Source organism: Haliotis asinina, chromosome 11, assembly GCF_037392515.1.
Source record: "Haliotis asinina isolate JCU_RB_2024 chromosome 11, JCU_Hal_asi_v2, whole genome shotgun sequence".
In the NCBI taxonomy this organism is placed as follows: Eukaryota; Metazoa; Mollusca; class Gastropoda; order Lepetellida; family Haliotidae; genus Haliotis; species Haliotis asinina.
In genome coordinates this window covers 45723563-45732322 of record NC_090290.1, presented here as the reverse complement: position 1 = coordinate 45732322, position 8760 = coordinate 45723563, and positions in this window count along the sequence as shown.

The following is an 8760-nucleotide window of genomic DNA, read 5'->3' as shown; positions in this document are numbered from 1 at the left end:
ACTATGCGTGCAGTCGTTTTCGAATAATAAGTGATAATCATATGCTAAACAAGAAAGAAATGCTAGTTTGTTTTTTCTGTCAGTTTTTTAAAGAGAACGCATAAACTTTAACGCTTACTCTCTTGAGGTTCCATTTATTCAAAACTTGCGTTTACTTTGCTGTTCAGTGTCCCGATCAACAAAGTGAAATGGGTGCATATGGTGCCGAACAATCTTCCTCCTCCGTTAAACTAATGGACAAAAGATATTAAACACCTTTTGGTTGACAATGAAAGATACCACAAATGTTTATTCCAAGTTTATGTTATTTAGCGCCTCACTATTCCCGTCTATATGACGGCGGTCTGCAAATAAATATAGAATTTCACCCAAATGTCCTCTGATATCAATTACATTAACACTAATTGATCAATTAACGAATATCCGATTCAATTTAGCTTAAAAAAACAGTAGTTCTAAGTGAAACAAGTACATTTCTGAGCACTGTTTTATGACCATAAACTTGCGGTGCAGCGATGCCATAGCTCCGTGACGTCATCAAGGTCATGAAGTCATAGCATTGTACAAAATCTACCGTCAAACCGATATCAAACTAGTGTAATACCTGTGATTCTTCAAAGACATTTAGAAGTTGGCGTAGTAATACAGGACAAATTTTATTCAGTTTATTTTCACGATGTTTCGGGGCTTATCCTAGCCCCCCTCATCGGGTTGAACTGAACTGAACATTGCAAACCAGTAGTGAGTGTTTCCTGCAATCTGATTGGTTAATTACCCTTGTCGAATAGTATTCGACATAATTGAAAATAATGGCCTAATAACCGCACATGAATACATTGGCAGTAACATGGCACTACTTTCGCTGCATGAATTAGCATAATGGAAGCTAATTTGTGTGATCCTGATTGTTTTCTTGGTTCCTTTGACGACATTTTTGGAGATGATGAATTATTGGAGGAGTTCATGAATGATGAAAGTAAGTATTTCATTTGTTTACCTAACAGAAAGCTTATATGCTTTTTTAAAGTAATGATTAAAGTGACATAAAATTCAGCCGAGCAAAAACATTTTTTCCAAAATTTACTTACAAAGGACAGTGTTGATTTGATAAATTCTAGTAATTGACTAATAAATAAGGCTCAAAAGTTCTTACAATTCTTAGAGACAATATTTTTCACTTGCGAATAGGTTTCGACTTTCTCGAAGAACCTGAATCCAATCAGGTTGACAATTCGGTAGGCTTCCTAATGACGTCACGGGAATCCCCGGGTCGCCATTAGCTGGCTTTACAAACTGCAAATATACCATGAAAATAAAGCTGCAATACTCCTTAAAAAGTACATAAAAAATAAATAACCCATGCAATGAATAAAAACAATACTTAACAGATTCATGACCTAATCAGCATTCCCAAGTGACGCCGTGCATGTCAGTAACATCCAATGCACAGCTCCCGCACCAAGTCCTTACCCGACTGGGGTGTAATGGTTGCCGTTTGTGTTGAACGATTTTTGACGTCTACTCTACTCTTGATTGCAGGCGGAATTATTCTCATGATGTAAAATTAATATTTTGGGATGAAACAAAAAGGAAAAAATATATTATAGTTGAAACTGTAACTTTATTATGTGGTAGCCTAATATGTTGAAATATATAATTTTATTGCCTTGAATTCGACGCCATTATATCTTAAAAAAACATTGCAACGAACTTACTGGACAATAAAGGCACATGACAAAATCCGATATAATAAATAAAGATTAATGGATGCAACAACCAATTCTTAAAATGTGTAAATAATAACGGCTTTAATCAATTATAAGCAATAAAAACAACCAGAAATGGTCTACCTGGTATCACTTTGCTGGGGTATATAATGGCGTGTCATCACGAGTCTCACGGGTCGCACGAGAAGAATACATGTTGAACATGTGGAGCGAAGACAACGTGCATCAATTAATCAACCGTCATCAGATACCCTGTAAGTACTGCATGTTATTTCTTATATTTCACTTGTGTTCTTTACGTAAATGATTTTTAAAAAATCATAATACGTGTGTTTAGAATTACTGTATTGCTATTGTCGGGATAGGGCTGTTTTCATAATCTTTTACAAAACATTTCCACTCACTGTGTTAACTTATTTTGTAGAAAATAACTCCTCCTTCTATGAAGTATACTTTAGAACTAATTAAAGGCAATTTATTGCTTTTATTAGGTTACATATCATGTGCACAGATACCTTACAAATGCATGCTTTAGAATTGTGAATATTTGGTTTGTTTTCAAGGTGAATGGGATTCATTCAAAGCCCTAAATTATGAGGATTTGAAGAGGATCATATTGAAAAAGGAGGTAAGATGTTTGCTCGCACACTAATATCCGTGCTGCCTTGACTTCAATAACAAACATCAAAAGCAAGATAAAATAAAAAAAATCTTCCCAAGGCAGTTAAATGGTTCACTGAACCACAAGATCCTGACATTATTGGAAATGTTTTTAAACTGAAAGGAATTAGTTTTTCTCATCTGAACACATTCCACAAAATTACAAACATAACATTAACAAATGAAATGGCCACGGAACTGCGCTAACATGCATCCAATAGATCCCTCACATATGACACTATCCATAAATACATCAACCTTTTCCGACCCGAGGGAAATGAAATGTCACCACAGCTCTGCTTATATCATCTCAACCAGGTTCACAAAGTCATAAGTGAAAAAATCAGAAATCATGACATTAATTCATACAAAAATGCACCCTTTGCATTGTCAGCTGCACCTGCACAAACACATCCTTCATCACAAAGAAAATATTAACAACTTTATCCAAAAAAACACAACAGGATGAAATTGACACTTTGAAAAGGAAAGTTTACAAATTGGAACATTATTGTGCTTCTAAAAATGAAACTATTTCAAATCTTCGCCATGACGTTCATTCGGAACAACAAAACAAGCAAATTTTGAAATAAAAATGAAGCAACAAGAAAAAAAAACAATCCCTCAACTCATAAATGAAGTGGACAGTGCCCTCTGGGAGACCTACAGTCTCAATTTTCTAAATGAATGCATCTACACTGATGACTTAAGAGCAGTTATCATGCACCTTGAAGCAAATGGTGTCAGCTCACACCACATGGCTGATACAATTAAAACAATTCTTGATGGCCTGGCCAATATAAAAGCTCCTAAGCTCCCTTGTCATGCAACAATCTGCAATATTCTTCAAGAGGCTAACCATGTTGGAAAACTGCATGTTGCTGATGTGTTGTTGGAGCATCCAAATAGTTGTATCCATGTTGATGGTATCAAGTGTCTACTACTTCCCTGCCCAGCGTGGCCATGTGCATGGTAGAAACTGTATGTGGTGACACAACAACACAAATTAACCAGCTGTGCACCGTCCTGGGGGATTTTGCCAAACTACTGTAATCAAAGAACGAGGATTCTGAAGAATTGTATGGCAAAATGTTGGTCAATTTAAAGAATATCATGACGAACCAATATATTGTTAATAAAGTCTTCAAAACCAAATTGGAAGAAATGCGCCTCACTGTTTTATCCAAATCCGAAAATATATGGAGCAAATTGAATGACATAGAAAAGGCTCAAACTATCAATGTGAACCAGTGGTTTTGTCACCTCCATGTGCTATTGGGTTTAGCAAATACAACATCTCTTGCCATTTCACAATATGAAAATATTATAGCTGACAATGGCAATTTAAACACTCTAAGAAGATCTCCTGGCAGTGACAAGAAAGTTAAATGTAGCCGTGCTGAGGGCGTCAGTAGATATGTCTGTAATCTCGTGAATACTTTAGGCCATCCCGCTGCAGGACTCTCAGCAGAGTTTACAGCATTCATGAAATCCATTTACCAACATATTCATTTCAAACAATTTCAGCACAATCGTTTTAACATCATCTTCTCTAATGCAGCCGGCACAATTCATCACAAACATCACCTCAAGCAGTTCCTGGCTAGCACCACACATGAAAATCAACTCATTAAAGCTGTTAAAGAAGATCTGCCTCATGACATTCTCCTCTCTGAAGTTCTTGCTCTTGCTTTCTTTAATGTTCACATCTCTCACCCATTTTACACTCTGATTTTAAGTCAGAAAACAGCAAATCACACCCTTGATCTCAATGCATACTTTGTACGACTGCAGACTTTTTTCCAGCAACTATCAGCAAAACCATCAATACTTCAGCAGGACGTCATCTTGTGGCCATCTTTTAAACCACCGGATCAATCATTCCTACTGGCATCTGCAGCAAGCCATCCCAACATTGATCTGACCTTGGAATGTCTTGGACTTATTGAAATTTATTGTCAAATTGATTTCACTCGTCTTGTTGGTAATCAGATGCCATCAGGATGTCATGCAGGTGATAATCCTCAACTCAAAACTGAGTCATCATCTGTACCAAAATCAAACAGTATCGGAGAAAGTCAATTTGCTTTTCTCAAACATCTCCGTCGTTTTAAAACCAATGCGAGCACTCCCCACTTGGAAGCTAACATCCTCTGGGCGTACAGCAAGCCATATGCTTGGTTGCAAAACCTGTCTCCTGAAGATCGCCACCTCAAGCTGGAACAAGCGCGCCTGCAAATGAAGGATTTCAAAGTTAACTAGCCGCAACTTCGCCAAAACCTTCATTCAGAAGAAGAAGGAAGCTGAGACAGAACGAGAACATCGCAATGCAGTCAAGCGCCACTCAATCAGGCCACTGTAGTACACTAGAGGATGTGGATCATGCTCTCATTGGGAAAAGCGAAAAAGAACAAGTTGCACTACTTTCATCACAGATCATCTTTTACAGAGACGTCGTCAAGCCAAAAGGTGGTCCAAGGAAGACATATTTTTGTCGGAAAATAAAGTACCTTTTGATTCAATCAGTCTGAAACTGAAATTGAAACAAATGATTGAAGTTCACCATCTAATCAGCCAGTCAGGACCCTAACCATCACCGTCGTGTGTTGTTGTGTCACCACAAACTCGCGAACGTAACATAACTGTTACTAAGCGATCTATTCTCAGCACCTTTGACAGGTGTAGTAAAGTTGAAGGTGAGAACAAGAAAATAAAAGTAATATCAGAAATGTCAAACCCTGTTGGTAGAAAACTTCGCCACAGGTTCAAATCCATTTCTGGTAAAAGTTATAAGTGGTACAGAGGTACTGTACTCCAGGCCAGTGCTCCATGCAGATGATGATTATTCTGATGCAAGGAAACACCACCTCTATGACATTAAATATGATGGGTATGAAGATATCAGCTCCATTCGTATTGAAAAGGACTAGCACCAGGGAGATGTGGTATTTGATTCCCAATAGGTACCACTCTAATATCATTGGTGCACCTTGTCACATTCTCTTCTGTGGTGGTGGTCAGACAGCTGAGTGTTAGCAATGGTTTCCATTCCCCCGCCCCTCCTCTAACTGAACAATCTTACCATTTCACATATGCTATGTCTGTGGATGGTACATTTGTTTGGGCACATATTTTTGGTGAAGGATATTATGTTGCTACTTGTACATGTTCACCTTCAACAGTTGGATGGTTTCTTTTATACCACATATGATTGTATTCAATTGTCAGGTCCCCACACAATGGCACATCCCCTATTGGTTTTATGGTATTTTCATAGAACAAGTGTGTATTCACAGAACTAAACAATGATGCATTTATCATTTTACTCCAGAACGACATAAGTCATTGTTCAACTTGAGCATTCTCTTGCTATTTGCTACACATTTATGTACAAAGACCCTTTCAAACTTTAGGACAATTCATGTTTAAATGTTTTATTTATGGCTATCCTCACATGACTTCATGCTGAGCTATAACCAGCCTCTGCTTTTATTTGCAGGTATATTGTGAATTACAAAAAATTTAAAACAGGTTAATGTAAATAATGTAAATATTCTTTAATGTAACTTATAGTAGTGTTACATATGAAACTACAATCTTGGCTGTTTACATATATTTCTATTTTATTCAGATCCAGTATTATGTACATTTTGTGACCACACATTAAGGTAATTACTCTGTAGGTGAAAGTTGGAGGAATTTAATTAAATCATTATTTGCTCGAATAATTAGGTTTACAATAAAATGAGTTGTATCCAAAGTTGCTCCACTGACATCATCAGACACCTGGAATCCCATCCAGTCCAGAAACCCCCGCACGAATGGTGTCACCAGTTTCCGTTATTGCTATCTGACAGCAAGGGTTTTCGGTTGGATAGGATTCAGGATGATGATGGTGTCCCACTGGAATACTTGTGCAAGGCTAGGGGCAGAACACTTGCATTATTTCAAATGTTACGCAGGGAGCTGCTCAAGCTCATACAGAAACATGGGAAATATGCAACAAGGGATGTCCCATGCCAGGTAGCTATGAAGATCATGATCGGGAGGTGGTAAAACAGGTTGATGCAGTCAGTGAGGGAATCACATTGCTGAACACGCAATTCCACAAAAGTACATTGCAGTTTAATGCTGACTTGCTTAAAACCAGAGGCAAACGTCGTAATAGAAGGGCAAGTCAGCATTTAACTGGGTCACGTGGTCGACAGAAGATCATGTGGCACCTTCTGTATGACGGCGTACATTCAGGTGAGCTCCTGTCACAGCAATGGTTGAGGCGGCTTCACCTGGATGTAACTGAGGAGTGCTACAGAGACCCACGGCAGTTACTTGTCAGTGTAGAACCCCAGGATGAGCTGCAAATGTCCTGAAATGAAGTGTCCCCAACAATAAGACTTCATCCCAATCCCCCAACAATGGAATGATGTGACCACGCCACACAGGAATCTGTTCTGCCCGCAATCCTTATTTGAATGCTATATTTAGGAGAGTATTGGGATGGGCACTTTTGGATGTAGTTATGGACTGTTAAGCTATTTAGCAACTGCCACTTTTCCTGGTGCCATGGTACTATTTCAAATTAGTCTGGACACTTGTGATAAGGGTGTTCAAGGCGAACCCCGATCACTGAAGAATGAGAGCTGATATGTACCCTTCATATTGTCAACTGTGCTTGTGGAACCTTTTTGGACTGACTGCTGTGATAAGGGCGTTCAAGGCGAACCCTTATCACTTTATAATCTTGCTTATGATTCACGTACATCAGTATTGTCTTCACCACATCATTGAATATGTATATACATGAACAATACTCCTCTTGACGGTTGTGACAAGGGTGTTCAAGGCGAACCTCGATCACTTTATCATCCTGTTCACATTTCATATTCATCCTACTCCTCTTCACCAATTCCTTTCAGTTTACTTGTGAAAAGATATGCTCCTTGGATTTGTTGTGATAAGGGTGTTCAAGGCGAACCCTGATCACCATAATTTGACTATTTCTACCCGCAACTGGATCATGTTACAACTTTGAAATGTATATAAAAATATTGTATACATGTTTGGACTGTCTTCACCCCTACCCCACCCCATCTATATTGTTATTTTAACCTGGATCTTATTCATCTGTACAATTTCATTTCAATGTATATATACAATGTTACATACTGCTTTGGGATGTTGTGATAAGGGTGTTCAAAGCGAACCCCGATCACTATCATTTTAGTATTGATCTTGCTCAGCTTCACCATTTATATGCAGAGAGAAAAAGATACAATGCTACTTTACGCTGTTGTGATAAGGGTGTTCAAAGCGAACCCCGATCACTTAACAAACGTATCTCTGTAATCTTGATGGTATTTAGGTTGTATAGTATTGCCATTGCATTCGTACACAAATTATCTGATTATACCAAATCTATATGTGTACAAGAGTTTGAAAAGTTGAAACTTGCACACTACCTTTCAAGAGGTAGGTAACTATTACCACTTGTGTTATTCCTTAAAGAAATAATTGTCATGAGAGGTATCAACATCATGTTTTCATGTTTAGTTGTTAATTTTGGGAGTGGCTTTTAACTGCATGGTTGTTGACGGGACATTTATAGTAAGGCAGGTATGTTTTATATGGTGAAGCATATACATGCTTTGTAGAGAAAGTGTTCATGATGACTGTTTGAGAAGAGAGGAATATACATTTACCATGGCAATACCAATTACACTATTACTACAAAGAAAAACATAAAATAATGTTTATATATTGTGGTTTATTGGAAGTGTACCATCACAAATATACTGTGATTGAAAAATTAGACATGAAATCCATGAATTCATAATTGTCATACTGTAACTTGCTACTCCTGCCTCATAGGAAGACTACTAGCATATGTCTTCCCCTGCTCTGTAATTATATATTCAATATTAGGGTATCTGTATATGCCACCAAATTGTGGATATTTCATAGATGTTTACAGTGTCATATTTATCAATAATGAATTATATGGATATACCTGCCATCTTGTGATGGTGCACATGTTCAGTGTGATATGTTTCATCCAGAACAAAAATTCAGTCTGATTATTGAAACAAATTTCTATGAACGTGATATCAATATTATGAATGACAGAGAATTCCACAGTACAAACAATGTTTTCATTTCTGTGATCAGTAAAATGAAAAAAGAGGGTCTAGATAAAACGAAACATCACGCCTCAATCCCCGTGACAGAGCGGGCGATGATTCGAGAAAGTTTTGACTTGTCTTCACCTGTCGGCCGGGTGCAGGCTAAACCGTCACCAAAGGAAAATGGCACCTGACGAAAACGGCACCATTTGTACACAACGGAACCTCCCCTTGGCGAAAACCGCTACAAATGT